Source organism: Meles meles, chromosome 7 (assembly GCF_922984935.1).
Source record: "Meles meles chromosome 7, mMelMel3.1 paternal haplotype, whole genome shotgun sequence".
NCBI classification, from domain to species: domain Eukaryota; kingdom Metazoa; phylum Chordata; class Mammalia; order Carnivora; family Mustelidae; genus Meles; species Meles meles.
This window is the reverse complement of record NC_060072.1, coordinates 119,156,748-119,174,254: the sequence shown is the minus strand read 5'-3', so window position 1 is coordinate 119,174,254 and position 17,507 is coordinate 119,156,748. Positions and strand designations below refer to the sequence as shown.

At 41.1% G+C, this 17,507-nt stretch overlaps 1 protein-coding gene across 4 annotated transcripts in view; it reads right to left on the bottom strand.

Moving 5' to 3' along the window:
* Positions 1-4,035, bottom strand: part of ARHGAP12 (Rho GTPase activating protein 12) — a 110,044-nt gene extending 106,009 nt beyond the window's left edge. For all 4 annotated transcript variants that reach the window (XM_046011732.1, XM_046011734.1, XM_046011735.1 and 1 more), the window contains exon 1: positions 3,901-4,035. The gene's annotated coding sequence lies outside the window, so the exon portion shown is untranslated. The remainder of the gene's footprint in view (positions 1-3,900) is intronic.
* Between the last annotated feature and the right edge of the window lie 13,472 nt (positions 4,036-17,507).

Below are 17,507 nucleotides of genomic sequence, written 5' to 3'. Positions count from 1 at the left end.
TAACAGCAGATACCACATATTGAGAGAATCAAATGAGTAAATATGTGTAAAGCACCTGGTATAATGCTTTACAGATTTTAGATCTCCTTACAAAATACTATTATTTCTACACTACCAAACCAAACTTAGCAGCCATCCTACCCACCCAAAGTACAATAGTGTAGGTAGTATCAGTGATCTAGATCAGGGCTTCTGAAACTTCTAGTGAGCAGAATCACCTGGAGAGCTTCTCTTAAATAAATAAATAATAACAACATGGAGGACTTGGGGAGATGGAGAGGAGAAGGGAGTTGAGGGAAACTGGGAGGGGAGATGAACCATGAGAGACTGTGGACTCTGAAAAACAACCTGAGGGTTTTGAAGGGGCGGGAGGTGGGAGGTTGGGGGAACCAGGTGGTGGGTAATAGGGAGGGCACGTATTGCATGGAGCACTGGGTGTGGTGCAAAAACAATGAATACTGTTACGCTGAAAAGAAATTAAAAAAAAAAAAAAAACTTTAGAGAATTATGCAAAAATAGTACAGAGAGTTCCCATATATCCTATACACAGTTTCTCCTACCATTAACATCTTATGTTAGTATGGTACATTTATCATATTCAGTGATATATATGAACATATCATATACAGTAACATCCATGCTCTATTCAGTCTTCCTCAGTTTTCCCCTAATGGACTTCTTCTGTTCTAGGATCCCATCCAGAATAGCACATACATATTCTGTAGTCATAATCTATAGTTTTTAAAACACAAGATACTGAAACCCAGACATTCCTAATGAGAGCACTATTAGGTGGGGCCCAAAAATTTGCATTTCTAACAAGTTCCCCAAGGATGCTGATGTGGCCAATCTAAAAATACATAGAGAATAGCTCTGGTCTAGATTCTAGACTCCAGAAGTGATGCTCAATACAGTAGCCACTAGCCAAATGTGGCTACTGAACATATTAAATATGTCTAATCTAAATTGAAATGCCCTGTATATGTAAAAATACACCAAGGATTTGAAGACTTAGTCTGAATAAAAGAATCATGTTGATTACATGATGAGATGATTAAAAAAACTTACCTCACTTGGGTTTTTTCCCCCCATTTTTACTTTTTACCATGTGAGTACTAAAAAGCTTGAAAATTACCCAAGTGAGGGGCACCTGGCTGGCTCAGTTGGAGGAACACACAATTCTTGATCTCTGGGTTGAGTTCAAGACCGATGCTGGGTGTAGAGATTACTTAAATAAAAATAAAAATAAAATAAGTTTACACAGGAGACTGGCATTATATTTCTATCGAACTGCAGTAGTTTGTGGTCTGGGCAGTAGAGTGCCAAGGGTATCACCTGGGGGCTTGTTAGAAGTTCAGGTGATTCCCATGCACATTAAAGTTTGAGAAGCACTAATTATCAACAGGGGAGGGATACTTAGACACGTCAGCATTTGGCAGTCTGGTTCAAATAAAAAGCTAATCAACTGCAAACTGAAACTGCATGATATTTGTTAAGTCAATAAAAGTAATAGGGAAATGGCTGAATCACAGCAAAGCCATCCACAACTAAGGATGTGGCATAATCAGACCAGTTAACAACTGAAGAAAAGAAAAACCACAAAGATAGTGACCCAATGGGTTCCTCAAAAGAGGATGATATGAAAAGCATGATTTGAAATACAATGATGATATGTGATACCATCATACTTTTTCATGTCTGACTCATTCCACAAAACAGTGCATATTTGCAATTAAAACTAAAAGTATAAATACAAGAGAAAATAAAAGTTTAATTTCACTTTTCTCTCCCTCTACTAGAGAACTGTAATATCCATTTTGGGCAGATTCACCTTAAGTTACCTTTTCTTAGTACCAATTTTCTCAGGTAAACAAAATACTGGTAGTGCCACATAAGGATTTTACACATCACTGTATTCACTTTTATCTCAGTCAACTTCGAATTTTTATTACCTTATTATTCTCAGGAATGTCAACTGCACAACTACAAGTACATAAATTTGTAAAGACCACTGTCTATCCACCTATTCTTAAACAGCACCAAACAGAAACTTTCTAAATGAAATGAAAACCAAATGATTAACTACAAATAATAAGCTGTTTTTCTACAGCATTTATACTATATATTTTCACTTGTGCCTCACAACTGGTATAGTAAGTTAAAAATAAATAAATAAACACTAAAGATACATATTGACTATATACGGATAACTAATCTTTACCAATGGCACATTAAGAATCAATGAGTTTTCTACCTTTTCCAACTTTTATGGCTGATAAAGTACGAACAGAAACCTATCAACAGATACCCGGCATACACATACACATACATACACACACACACACACACACACACACACACACATAGAATCTGTTTCATTACACTTAATTGTTTTTCCCCAAGAACAAACACCTCCAAAGCAGAAAGCTACATGCAACCACGGGTCACACATATGCATCCAGGTTGTCTGGTTCTTCAGGGTGCATGGCTCAAGGTTAACTCTTCAGATCCTGCTTTTAGGCACTGTGCTGGGCTCCCAGTCCCTATTCTGAAACGTTTCCAAGGCATTTCAAAACACAGCAAAAGAGAAAACTACTAGCACCAGCAGCCAAATGTCTACTCAGACAAGGTACAGAAAGATGACCCATTCTGTAACACACCCTCCTATAGATCAGGAAAGGAACACTGGATATGGACAAATAAATAACCGCTCTAGGCCACTGTTTCCTAAGTTTTCGGATGAAACAGGCGTGGCTAGGGGTAGATACTTTTTAACAACCTTTCACTGACACTGAGTCTTCCGAGGTCTCAGCTTCGGAAGTGTGGCAGAATCTCAACCAGAAGCCGAGCTTTCCTCCCCATTTCCTTCCCTTTTGGAATATGTGCATAAATATTCGATAAAAGCTGCTCTCGTGTGTCATACCTAACCATAAAGCAATTCGAGTGTTAGCTGACTTTACCCATCATAAACACTTCACTTGGAATGACATCCGAACTTTCCTAAAGGTATGCTTTTAAACATTTTGCTTTAACCTTTGCAAATGCATTGAAAACTGCGGCTGCAGAAGGAAAACATCACAAGCCTTTGAAACTGAAGGCCCTGCATTTTTCTGTAATGATGACCCTGCAGACATTTCTTCTCAGAGGGTCTGCAGTAACTAAAGATACAACACGTAAAGGACAGCCATTCTTGGAAGACAATAAACTATGCTGAAATGGGAGGAGGGCAGCACGCAAGTAAAGAGTTTTTTTGTTGTTGGTTTGTTTTTTAATTCAAGGACTTTGAGGAGATTGCTCCCAGAAGAGCTAGAGTAGCAAGTGTCCATTCAATGGGGCAGGGCACTTCTAAAGACTGCAGAGACAAAGTACCCGTTTAAGGTCAGCAGTCCTCGAGGGGAGGCCTCAGGTGGGCTCCCTAGGGGGGCGGAGGTTTACACACCCAACAGCAGTTAGAGAGCGGGCACACGCAGCTGAAGAAGGCGAGGAAAGAGGGCGGCACCAGCCTGCCTTTTACTTACACACACACACACACACACACACACACACACACACACACACACTCCTTCCTAGGGGCGGGGCGGGCGGGCGCTGCCCTCACACAGGAAGTCAGGAAACCCGGGGGGCAGAGGAGCCACAACTTCGAGCCATTTAAACCCTCTCGCCCACGTCAGTCAATGGGCTGGCAACGGCTCCCCTTCCCCCACGCCCACCCTGCGCCCCACCCCTCCCGAGACGCTCCCGGCCGCACCTCGCGCGCACCTCGGCGGCGACGCGCCTCCCGCACACACCTCCCCCTAACTCCGCCGCCCTCGGCGGGCACAGCCCCGACCGCGGACGCCTTTGTGCTGCACCTCACCAACCTGCCCTCTGTCCACGGGGACCCGCGTCCCGCCACCTTACCGAGAGCACGGCGGCCTCGCAGGAGGCAGCTTCCTCTTGTATTAGCACGGGTTCTGCGGGACGCCGAGGCGAGCCCGAAGGGCGCTCACACCACGGCGGCTGCGGCCAGCCCGTCCCCGCAGGCTGGACTCCGAGGGAGGGTAAGTTCCAGGGCACGTCGGAGCGCGCCGGCGCGGGAGCGAGGCGGGGCTGGCGGCTCACGTGACGGTAGGGGGCGGGGCGAGTCGAGGCTCACGTGACGACCCTGGCGGGCGCCGGGTAAACCGGCGGGGGTGGATCCGGGAGGAGGGGAGGCAGGGGGCGGGGCGGAGGGACTGGATTAAGGGACTCGGGCTGGCGAGGTTGCTGCCCGCCAAGTGGGCGTAAGCACTTTGTAAACATGAAGTGGGAAACGTCGAGCGAAAACGGTCGGGAGAAAACAAGTGAAAGGCATAGGGGAAACGGACCCAACAGTAGGATGGCAGGAATGGAGCCCAGGGAAAGAGGGGCGGTGGGCCTTGCCCGCACTCTTTCTTGGCCCACTGGCCTGCTGGGAGCTGCTGCCAGACGAGGTCAATCAGTTGTTCACTGCCCCGGAAATCCCACGGGGAGACTCGGAAAAAGTGCCACATGCCACTTTAAGGGGACGAAATGGAACTCTGGAGGCACTGAGTCCATGTAGTAGGGCCATGCGGAGCTGTCCTGCGCTGGGGCTACCGGGGCAGATTGCTTCACCAGCTGTGCACACTCAAGGATGACAGAGACCCTGGGGATCCAGGATCCGGCCGCTCCATGATCAGGCTGCTCCAAAGCAGCATAACCACTCATTAAGCTGCCCACGGGGCCTGCTGTGTGTAAGCCCGAGGGCCACAGTGTCATCGGCCAAAGTCATCACAGATCGCAGCGTTTGCAGTTTGGCAGCACAGAATCCAGAAGTCAGAGGCATTAAATGTTTTTCATGTCGGGGTGAGCCTATGGCAGCAGTAGTACTGGGCTGGGAATTTGGAAAAGACACCTAGCTTCTGCCTTTGTCGCTTCTTGACCACAGCTTTCAACGGAGTGTGCTGACTGAGCTAAAAGCCTCCTCCTTCTTCTAGCCCTATATTTAATGACTGTGAGGAAAACTAACTCATAAGTATTAGGTCCTAAGAAACCAGTCATTCAGTAATCAATTGTTGAGTGTGTCTGTTATGGTGCTGGATGAAATTTTAATGATACCAGATTTAAAAAAAAAAAAAAAAAGGCAGGGTATGGTTGGGGAGCCACTCTCTGGAATTGGCCCTTTTCTGTGCTTCATCTCATACTTAAAGATGCCATTTGTGTCTGGTGTCCTCATAAGTTGAACTTCCTGTTGTTTTTTTAATGACTGCAAAGAACTAATGGTATACTGGCAAGATTTTAAGAGCTGTAGTTTTCCACCTTTCTTATTAAATTAAATTAAATCTAAGGGGGGATGGTGCTTAAGTTTAAAATATTACCGTTTTAGAAAGGAAAGAAACCAAAAAAAAAAAAAAAAAAGCCAAGACCATACTGTCTCTATCATTGCACTCGCTTACTGCCCTTTCCTTGGCACTGATTTTTTTTTTCCTGTGTTCCTCAGTTTCTACGTGTTCTCTTTTCTATGCCCTTGTTCAGCGTATGGAGTATTGCTCCTGTATGCTTCTGAAACTATTTGCCATAGAATCCCTGGTGATCTCACAGTCAAGGAACGGCTGTGAAAAGTAAACTGTGCTCTGATGGGAATGTGCTGATAACTTTATCTTCCCTACTCCTCAACCCTGAACTGGGCACCCTTGGTTTCAGGAAGAGATAGAACTGAACAGTTTGCATATACTTGCTGATCTGCCTGTGACTCTACTTCCTATTTCACAACATAATCTCAGATGATACCACAATGCCCACAGTATGCTGATCACTACCAACAGCAGATGGAGTCGGATAAAAAGAGCTCTCACCCATGTGTGTTGTTTGAAAAGGACCTGATGGAGAGCTATGCAATCATTTGCAACACTGCCTCTAGTTAGTTTTTAAATAACACCAGTAGCATATGTCTGGCGCCTGTGCTCAGGATCGCAACAGATCATTTTCAGGATATTGACATTTAACTGGCTACTAATGAGGTAGCATAGAGTTCCAAAATGTAGAATTCAAATGTAAGCTCCACAAAGGCAGAGGTTTGCATTTGATTTGTGTGTATATATGCGTGTATGTGTCTCCAAAGTACCTGAAACACAATACCTTTGTGTTGAATGTATTTTTGAGTGAAAACTACTATGTAAATTGCTAGATATGCCCTGCTTTCTAATTCTTTAATAGGTAACCTGCTTTTCATTGTGTATTTCTAAATGAAAAGGCATGAAATTATATCTGGCATCCCTGCTTTGGCTAGGCGCTAGAGGAAAGGAATTTGGCAGTATCTATCAGAATTATAAATGCATGCATATTCTGAATTTACTTCTAGGGATTTATCCCACAGATGTATTTCCACACATGAGAAATGATAAGGTATATCTTATAGTATTGTTGAGAATAGCAAATGATTGGGAATAACCTCAGTATCCATCCTCGGGACCCCTAGTTAAATTAGGATAAATCCATACATTCAAATGTGGCTAACAAAAGAAGCAAAGATCTTTATGTTTTAATATTACAATCTCCAAATTTTTTTGTTAAATGAGAAAATGGTGCAGAGTAATGTATTGGCTTGTATATGCATTAAACTAGGACAAACCAACTGTTGAGGTGTAAGAAATCTGTGGATGGAAGTCATGGGAAAGAGCCTTCATTGTATTCGTATCTAAAGTTTTTGATACTCAAACCATGAGAGTGCTTTATTTAGTCAAAAAGTTAAATAAAATGTTTTATTTAAATTTTTTCTGGTATCTTTATTTTGTTATTAAAACATCCAGGCTTCACCTATTTATCAAAGTTTACTCAATCAGAATAAGTATATCAAGTATCAAGTAAACTGATACATACATCAGATAAACTTTTGAAAGATTCCTTTATTTTCATTAACTTCCGACTGAACAATAGATTACTCCTTCTGAAATAATGTAAGATCCAGGTCCTGCCCTTAGTTTGAAGCTTGGTATACACCATATCAAATGTATGTACATTTTCAAAAGTACTTTATTTTTCCTGAAGTAGAGCTTGACTTGAGCAAATTATAATGACTTTGATCCTCTGATTTAAGTAATAAAACTAGAATTTTGTGGACCCTCTGTTCATCTCCTAATTAAGGTCAAGAAAAATATATTTGCGATGAAACCCTGAAGGCATATCTCTCTGTGTGTATCTGTTAACTCGCCCACTTTGGAATATCAACTGCCTCCTGTCTTCCACAGTTCACCCAGATGCCCTGGAAATTATTTTGCCTATGTTTTAGCATTTTATTTATTTCTAGGCTCAATTCCCAGAAATTTAAAATGAATTATAATTACAGACTACAGTAGCATTCAAATTTACATACCACCATCTCCTTAAGGATTTCAAGGGCTTTGTAAATATTTTCTTGTGAAATCTCAGTTTTCACCATATAAACTTATATGACCAGTGTTTTTACACTATTGTGAAAGACAAATGCAAGCATAAATAATTAGGACTAAACAGTGAATTGCCACCTGGAAATTTTTCCAAAATTGCATAGGCAGGGCTGCCTGATACCAGAAAATTCATAATGGGCTTTACAATTTAAACTATGTAACCAGCCAACCAATAATTAAAGACCTATTTTAATTTCTTCTGTTTATATCCTTTAAATTAAATATGAACTCTTTTAAGCTTTATATATAACTCAGATATAAGAAATGACCCTAAAATTAATAAAAATCAATGACGAATAACTCATCATCTATAACTCATGAAAAACCTTTGGTATTTGTCACAAGTAAGCAGTGGTACAATGTTTCAACATGAAACACAGCTAAGATAGAAATATTTCTTGATTTAAAAACGAAGATACTTACCTAACTTTGGGAACAAGGCAAAAATGTCTGCTTTCACCACTCCCAGTCAACATTGGTTGACTAGGTTCAACCAAGTATCGGGCAATAAATAAATTTGTAGATAAAACTTTATGTACATTTATATAATTTGGTACAGTAGGTAAAACACGCAAACAAATCACGTTACTAAAATCCATATGATTGGGCAAGGGGGATTAAATAAGATAAAAGTCCCCACCCCAAACCTGGCATTTGGTAGGTGGTCAGCAACGATAAACTTGAAGTTCTGCGGAGTTTTTCAACTCTTTGCGAAAGAGTCATTTGTTTGAAAGTAGTGGAAGACAGACCTTTACAGGTTTACTCAGGCAAGGGATGAGAACAGATTTCTTTCTGGGGTGCCGGGGTGGCTCAGTCAATTAAGCCCCTGACTCTTGGTTTCAGCTCAGGTCATGATCTCATGGGTTCTGATCTCATGCGTCGTGAGATCAAGTGGACTGGTGCTGAGTGCCTCACATCAGGCGCCACACTCAGCACCAGTCCACTCGGGATTCTTTCCCTCTCCCTCTACCTCTACTCCCCCGCACCTGCACTCTCTCTCTTTTTCTCTCAAATAAATGAATGAATAAATAAAATCTTTTAAAAAAGAAAAGATGCCTCTTTCTTAGTCTGGGCTCCTCCAGAAGCTGATCTTGAGGCAAGGATTAAAGTGCAGGACATTGATTTGGCTGTGAGGGAAGGAGATAGGGAAGAGAGGAATTGGTAAAGAATGTCTGTGGTAGGCAGTTGGAGGTTAACCCCACCAGGGAAACTCTGGGAGCAGAGTGAGAATAACCTCTCTTCTATTTTCAAATAAAGCTGATAGCAGTCCTGAGCTCCAATACAAACTTCAGTTTGTGAGTTTTCTTTAAAATATACACAAGGATTTACAGATATACACAAGATATACACAAGGTGGAACCAGCCACCATAATCCCATTTTCCTAAAGATGCTGGGGCGCCTGGGTGGCTCAGTGGGTTAAGCCGCTGCCTTCGGCTCAGGTCATGATCTCAGGGTCCTGGGATCGAGTACCGCATCGGGGTCTCTGCTCAGCAGGGAGCCTGCTTGCCCGCCCCCCCCGCCTGCCTCTCTGCCTAGTTGTGATTTCTCTCTGTCAAATAAATAAATAAAATCTTAAAAAAAAAGACGCTGGCTGAAGCCTCCTCCTCCATGATAGCAGGGGCCTTGGCTCCTTTTAGGTGTGTGTGTGAAATTTGCATTGCTTGCAGTATATGTGCTGCCAATTCGCTCTTGTAATTGTGTATAGTACTGCTTTGAAGAGTCAGTCCTGGAGAATTTTCTCCGTTCCACAGTTAGGAAGAAACATTTTTTTGTGTGTGGCCAGAATTATGTTTAAAAATACTAGAACATTAAAATGCATATTGTCGGGGCAGCTGGGTGGCTCATTCATTAAGTGTCTGCCTTCCGCTCAGGTCATGATCCCAGTGTCCTGGGATCAAGCCCTGCATGGGCTCCCTGCTCAGTTGAAAGCCTGCTTCTCCCTCTCCCACTCTGCCTGCTTGTGTTCCCTCTCTTGCTGTGTCTCTCTCTGTCAAATTAAGTAAAATCTTTTTTAAAAATATAATAAAATGCATACTGTCCTCTACTGTTACGTAAAGTAGAACCCTATCATTTTCCGGAATCAATCCAAATGTGATACTATGACTGCAAAACTCTAAGTCAGATCAACTATAAATCAGATACCTGGCCATATAGACTGTCCAAATAGCTGAGAACCAAGAAATTTTTTTAAAAGCAGGGGCACTGGTACATGGAACAGAATTCATGCACAAAACTTACCCAGATTCATTCTCTGCCCTTCTCTGTCCTGCTTTATGCCCTGGAGGCCAGTCCCTTGGAATTGTATCCAAACCCATGCTTCCTTGTCCTGTTAGTTTTGGGTTGGGAAGCACTGACAAAGATAGAAGATGCAAAGAGAGGAAGGTCTGGTGTTTCTTACCCCCATTCCTTATCTTGCCAAGGTTCTGGTGGTAAGGTAGATGCTCACCTCCACAAATGCGGTTCCCTTTAGGCAGCTCTCCTCTCGTGGTTCCTGCTCTCTCTGGGCACGGGACCAGGGACTGGTGTTTCCTGTCACACCTAGAGGTCAGGATGGTGGGAATGACTCCTGACTGTTCTAATCCTGGAGTGCCTAATCACCCACCCTCTTGTTGGCTCCTTTAACCCTACCCACACCTCTGTGAATAGTCCCATCATTAAATTTTCTTCCACTAAATTCATTTAAGTGGACCTTTTCGTGATTGGTCCTTGCCTGACATATTGGAATGACCGTGTTCCTAATCAGGAGCAGCTTAGTCTTTGATAAATTGTGATGATTTTTTCTGCCACTGAAATTAAAAGGATTCCAAAGACACCTCGGCAAAATAATAATAATAATAGTAATAATAATAACAACAACAACAACATCATCAACGCCCTGAGGGCAGATGAATGAAAGGAGAAAAACACTCTATCAAAAGCAGCAGCAAATGCTCAAGCCCAATTTTGAAAGCATTTAGTAAAGGCATTTCAAGAACCCTCAAGGTCATTGAACTTATTCTGATGTTCATTTTAATGACTCTAAGTGCTCCTAGTAATTGGGGCTTCATGGTAATCCTAAAAGATATTGTGAACCTCCCAAAAAGTAAGATCTTTGAAATAAAAATAGGAACCTCTGCTCCTGCTTCTCTGTTCTTATTAATGGTTTAATCACTGGAACAGAGGGAAGGAGGGACAGAACATCTACCTAGCAAATACAAACCCTCCACAGGCAGGTTCTTACATGATATAATTTACATAAAATTTACATATAATTTACATAAAACGCTGACACACATAAAAAAGAGTCCGTTACCACAAGATGCTGGCTAATGCTTAAGGTATTCAGATTTGTTTTTGTAAATTCGAGTTCCTAGACTTAAAGAAAATTGATAAAACTTTATTTTTTTTCTACTTAATATTCATTTCAATTTCTAAAAATATGATAGGCAACATCATTTATCAATCACCACTCACTGGGAGAAATACTTTTTTTTTTAAGATTTATTTATTTGAGAGAGACAGAGAGCACACAAGCATGAGTGTGGGGGGGGGGCCAGAGGGAGAGAATCTCAAGCAGACTCACCACTGAGTGCAGAGCCCCACAGAGGGCTTGATCCCATGAACCTGAGCTCTTGACCTGAACAGAAGCCAGGAGTCCGACGCTTAACCGATTGATTCACCCAGGCGCCCCAGGAGAAATAAATTTTAAGTAAAGAGATGAGTTGTATCTTAATACAGCAACCTATCTAGTTAAGTAAATGATTTTACTGGGATGCCTGGGTGGCTCAGTGGGTTAAGCCTCTGCCTTTGGCTCAGGTCATGATCCCAGGGTCCTGGAATTGAGTCCCACAACAGGCTCCTTGCTCAGGGAGCCTGCTGCTCCCTCTGTGTGCCGCTCCCCCTGTTTGTACACTCTCTCTTTTTCTCTCTCTCTCTCTCACTCTGATGCATAAATAAAATCTTTTTAAAAAAAGAAAGATTTTACTAATTCTTTAGATCAACTTTGCATAGTTATTAAAGAACTTCAATGATTAAAATTACTGAAGTTTTGGAAGGGGAAAAAATTCAACTTTCAGGGAACACTGTACTACATCTGTTGATATTATCATGACAGCATTTAGGTAATTGTCATAGCAACCACAATTTAATCCTCCATTAGTGTCTTGGAACCCTCAGGCACCCCGGGAAGTGAGGAGGGTGATTCAGCAGGCAGCACACTCCTGTCCTTGTGAGTCAGGAAAATACCAATGTTCTCACTCAGCATAGGAAATAGAAGATACAGCCACTACATGATCTGTGACAGTTTCCATAAGCGCAAGGTACTGATTTCCTTAAATATTCTTGTCCATTCTATGTTCACGGATTTTTGAGACAGATTTTTCACTTTGTGCTAATGTACACCCTTTATTTGTCTTCCTTTTGTTTTCAGACAATTCAAAACATATTCTTCACTTTTGGGGGGTGCAAGGTCAGTGGAAAGTGAAACAGTTCTTTTTGCTGCCTTACCAGTTTTGTTTCAAAGTGAGAAAAGAGGGGTGCCTGGATGGCACGGTATGTTAAGTGTCCAACTCTTGGTTTCAGCTCAGGTCATGATCTCAGGGTTGTAAACCTAGGGTTGTGGGATCAAACCCCCCTCTGGGCTCCCTGCTCAGCATCAAGTCAGCTTGAGATTCTCTCTCCCTCTGCCCCTCCCACTTGTACGCATGCGCTCTCTCAGTCTCTCTCTAAAATAAATAAATAAATCTTTAAAAAAAAAAAAGGTGAGAAAAGAGATTGAATTTAATGGTTAAAATGAGATAGTTTTTGTCTTCATTTCCTGGCACACCATCACAGAATCTCAAATTGTCAGGATTACTGAATTCAAATCCAGAATTGCAGTAAAGCTCCTATGTTTGTATATTCAGTGAGATCTGTGAAATCAGAGCAACTTATTTAATTAATCTTAAACATCAAGTATCTACAGCATGCTAAGTGGTTAAAAAAAGGGTTTTTTTTTAAGATTTTATTTATTTATTTGTCAGAGAGAGCGCATAAGCAGGGGAAGCAGCAGGTAGAGGGAGAGGCAAACTCCCTGCTGAGCTATGAGCTGGATCTGGAACTCAATCCCAGGACCCTGGAATGGCCGAAGCCCAAGGCAGATGCTTAACCGACTGAGCCACCCAGGTGTCCCTAAGTAGTAAAAGATTTACTTTAACAGTAAGAATAAAAGTAGGTAAATAATATGGCTACTTTGAAAAAAGCATCACAAAAGTTCTTGCCATGTAGAACATCCTGGGGTTTTTTTCTGTCTGATTAACTCAAAACATTTCACATGTGTGTGTATGTGCACACACAGAATGAAAGAGGAGAGATTCTTTTATATCTAAATATATATTAAATCCTACTTGGGTTGGGAGAAAATATATAAAAGAAAGCAAAAGTTCCTTAACAGTTAAAGAAATTGGAGGGGAAAAAGAGATTCTTTCTCTTGATTTGACAGTGTGTCTTCCCTCTCCATCTAAGTACCACTTATGATTACATGTTTGAATTTTTATTTTATTTTATTTATTTATTTGACAGAGAGAGAGAGACAGCAAGAGAGGGAACACAGCAGGGGGAGTGAGAGAGGGAGAAGCAGGCTTCATGTCAAGCAGGGAGCCCAGGGCAGGGCTCGATGCCAGGACACCAGGATCATGACCGGAGCCCAAGGCAGATGCTTAACAGCTGAGCCATCCAGGCACCCCAACATGTTTGAATTCTTGATCATTTGAAAGTATCTACTGGTATATCGATTCCCCTTAGCCTCACACAAATAAATCAACTTGCTGCCTGTTTTCCCCGTCCTTGAAGAGGATTCTCTGATGTGTTGATACTCGATTTCCTCATTGCAATCCACATTAATTCCATAGAGAGTTCGCACATTCCCTTATCTGATAGCTGAAAAGAGGGGCATATACTGTTGAATCACAAAGATTCTGAAGCCCTCTTCCTTAGTGTAACAAATTTGTTTCTTCTGATATTAATCAAACTGTTGAAACCAGATTGCAGGCTCTCTGTCAAACTGGTTCCACCTCATTTCGGTGACCTTTGTCCTCTTGTGTTTGCAGTTCTGCCCCAGCTGATAGACAATGGTATTGCATAGCAAGTGTAAGTTTAAAAAGATGCTTCCGTTGATTAAAACCTGCTCTTTGATGCCTATTTCGTAAACTTTCTGACATACAGAATTTTATGTTTCAATAAACTCACATTCTTTGTCAGAAAACTTTACATGCATATTTTAGCCTATTTGAAGTAATCTTTTTTTTTTTTTTTTTTTTTTTTTTTTTTTAAGTAGGCTCTCCACCCAACATGGGGCTCGAACTTACAACCCTGGGATCCAGAGTTGCATGCTCTACCAACTGAACCAACCAGGTGGCCCTGAAATAATTATTTTTTACTGTGAACAGAAATTTAGCTCTCACAGTAAAGAGGGAGCAGGAAACAGTTGCTGTTAAAGATGATCAGGAAATAAAATAGAATTCTTTACTCAGTGGTGCTTATAAGTTTTTACCCACTCGATGAGGGGAGAGAGGCAGGAAAGATTTCTTGTGGCAACTCAGGACTAGCATGAGCTCTGACAGGAATTAGCAGCATCACTTCATACGAGTGTAATTTTGGATGAAACCTCTCAGAGCCTAAGTTTCTTCTGTCAGACAAGAGAGTTCACTCTGATGATTCCATGGTCCTTAATTCTCTTTATTGACCTCGGGATATTTGAGAGGAGAGACCATTTTTGAGTCTTCACTTACGTTTAAAAATAACATTTATTGGGGCACCTGGGTGGCTCAGTCATTCAGTGTCTACCTTCAGCTCAGGTCATGATCCCAGGTCCTGGGATCAAGCCCCGCATCTGGCTCCCTGCTCAGCAGGAAGCCTACTTCTCCCTCTCCCACTCCCCCTGCTTGTGTTCCCTCTCTTGCTGTTTCTCTGTCAAATAAAATCTTTTAAAAATAAGTAAATAAAATAAAAATAACATCTACTACAATGTAATAAACACTTAACGCTAGTTCTTTCAACCTCAAAGATTTTTCTCTTATAATATAATCTTCAAAATATCCGTTGGATAAGAGGAGGAACTATGATTACCTGCATATTTCAGGTTGGGAATTTAGGGAGTTTTAAGTGCCTATCAGTATCCGAGCCCTGTTTATCTTGAGCCCCGTCATTGCCCGTAGGAGGAATGTTCTCTGAGCCCGGGTCTGCATAGTCAACTGTGCAGAGAACAGTTCAGCATCACTTCTGGGCTAGGAGTCCGCATTTATGCCCCTTTCTGTACTTGCTCTAGCTGTATCCATGTAAGAAAAATGATACTTGGAAGTGCCAGCCTCCCAGGGAGGGCTAGGTAGTAAAGGATGACACTCTAAGTTAAATTAAATTAAATTATAGCGAATTAGATCATTTTAAAAGATGACCCAGGAATGGCAACATGTGTGGAACAGCCATGGCCCCACCGTAACTCATACTGACGTGTATTTCTGGTGTTATATAATACAGAACGTGACGTTTGAAAAGTGGTCAAAACTTATTAGAATGCAGTTTTCAAGTGAGAGCCAGGTTCAGCAAAGGAACAGAACATTTTCACCACGGCAATGTGATCGTTTTTATTTCATTTGTACAGCAGAGGGAAATATATCACTGATCTTTCCTGCCCTGCCTGGTTTCCCCCTCACGGTGCTATTCTGATGCTGCCTCTGACAAGACTCGAAAGACAAAGACTTGAGGCGCCTGGGTGGCTCAGTCCTTAAGTGTCTGCCTTTGGCTCAGGTCATGATCTCAGGGTCCTGGAATCAAGTCCTGCATAGGGCTCCCTGCTCTGTGGGGAGCCTGCTTCTCCCTTTCCCTCCTCTCCTGCTTGCGTTTCCTCTCTCACTGTCAAATAAATAAACAAAATCTTAAAAAAATAAATAAATAAAAGACTTGAAAGGGAAAGAATTCCATGGCATTGCATACAGAAGGCCTTTCTCTGGATGGGGCTTGGTAGTTCTCTTGTAAATGGGGATTACAAAGACCTCAAGAGATGAACAGACCAAGGGCATAAGTAAACAATTCATAAAAGAGGAAATTCAACTGTTTAACAAACAGTGGGAATAGGTTCCATCTCACTAGTAATCAAAGACATGCAAATGAAAGCACCAGTAAGAGGCCATTTAGCAAACTATTCGTTTGCTTGTTTTTTATCAGAATACCCAGCAATGGCATCAGTGTGAGAGCTACATTCTGCACATTGTTATTAGCAGTGTAAACCGATTTGGTTCCATTAAAAAGAAAATTGGTAGTGATAGCACTCAAAATTAAAACATTAAAATATTTTATGCTTTTTGAATTAGTGATTCCACTCTTGGGAATCCATTCTAAGAAAATCTAAATGAATGTGGACAGTATTTTGAATACACCAATGTGTTCACCACTGTGCCATTTGTTGAACAAAAAAGGAGAAACAAAATCAATGTCCAGCAATAGGTTAATTAAAGTACAGCTCAATCCTTACCAAAACATTATGAAGCAACTGAAATGATTTTATTGTTTCTTATCACATAGGAAAATACATATGTTATCATGCAATGTAGGAAATCAGGTTGTAATAAGCATAAATAATCAAGAAAACAAATGTTTTCAAAAGATAAAAGGAAATTTATTTCTAGAAAAAAAAACTGTGGGAGAAAATATGCTAAAATGTTAATAGCAGTTGTCTTCAGATTGGTAGCACTTTTCTGTTACCAGAATTTCAGGATTTCTTTCCTTTCTTATTTTTTTTTTTTTTTTTTAGAATTTCAGGATTTCAATTTTTTCTATTGATCACTTATAATGGAGACAAAACATATTTTAAAAAGGATAAAAGCTTTATTACAGCTCCTTTTATAAAAACATTGTCTAAAGGAAAAACAGAATTCCCTGGATTACATCTCTTCTCACTGTTGTCTTTTTTTTTTTTCCTACTTTATACTTTACCTACATTAAATAGATAATTGATCTATTTAACAAAACAATAAGAAAAAAATATTCCTAGCTGTTTCATAGTTTTGTGTGATTGTGCTCTAATAAACAACTTCTTTTTGATTCTTTCCAGTTTCTTTTGAACTCTATTTAAAATTGTAATCTTTATCTCATAAGCTAGAGCTTCTTTTTAAAATTTGGGTGACTGTATTGTTATTTTTCAAAACAAAAGAAAGGAAAATGGTAAAAACAATGATAAAAGATAGTACTATTTAGTCTTCAGAAAGAACAGCCTGGCTTTTGTCACAGGAATATTCGGTACTTAGAAAAAAGAACCCAGAGGAGGAGAAAATGACACATACCCAGTGAGAGAAAAGGCCTTTCCCATGTAACCTGCCAAGGTATAGAACTGTACAGGAATTTTGCACTATAGCACTCTGGGAATTATATGCATAAGATAGTGTAGCAAAGCGTTGGATTTGTATGCTGCCACCTAAAATCAAAAAACAAGTAGGTATGCTCAATTAAACAGAGTTTGAAAGACCGGTGAAGAAATATCAGCAACTGGTTGCCTGGGTGGCTCAGTCAGCTAAGCGTCTGCCTTGGGCTCAGATCATGATCTCGGGGTTCTGGGATCCAGCCTCGCATCATGCTATGCCCTCTCCCTCCGCCACTCCCCCTTCTTGTGCTCTCTCTCTCTCCCTCTGCCAAATGGATAAATAAAATCTTGGAAGGAAGGAAGGTAAGCAGGTAGGCAGACTGAAATGTTTCAAAAAAAAAAAAGAGGATGCCTGAGTGGCTCAGTTGTTAAGCATCTGCCTTTGGCTCAGGTCATGATCCCAAGGTCCTGGGATGGAGCTCCTTATTGAGCCCCACATGGGCTCCCTGCTCGGCGGAAAGCCTGCTTCTCCCTCTCCCACTCCTCCTGCCTGTGTTCCCTCTCTCACTGTGTCTCTCTCTGTTACATAAGTAAATAAAATCATTAAAAAAAGAAAAAAAAGAAAAGAAATGTCAGCAGGATTCCTCTTCAAGTCATGGTGGCAGGGAAAAGAAATGGCCTCCAGGCTTCAAGAGCAGTTCCTAAAGATTCCTGTCCTCTATCCTCTTCTGAAAATACTCTGAATTTGTGACTTTTTTTTTAATGATGGTAA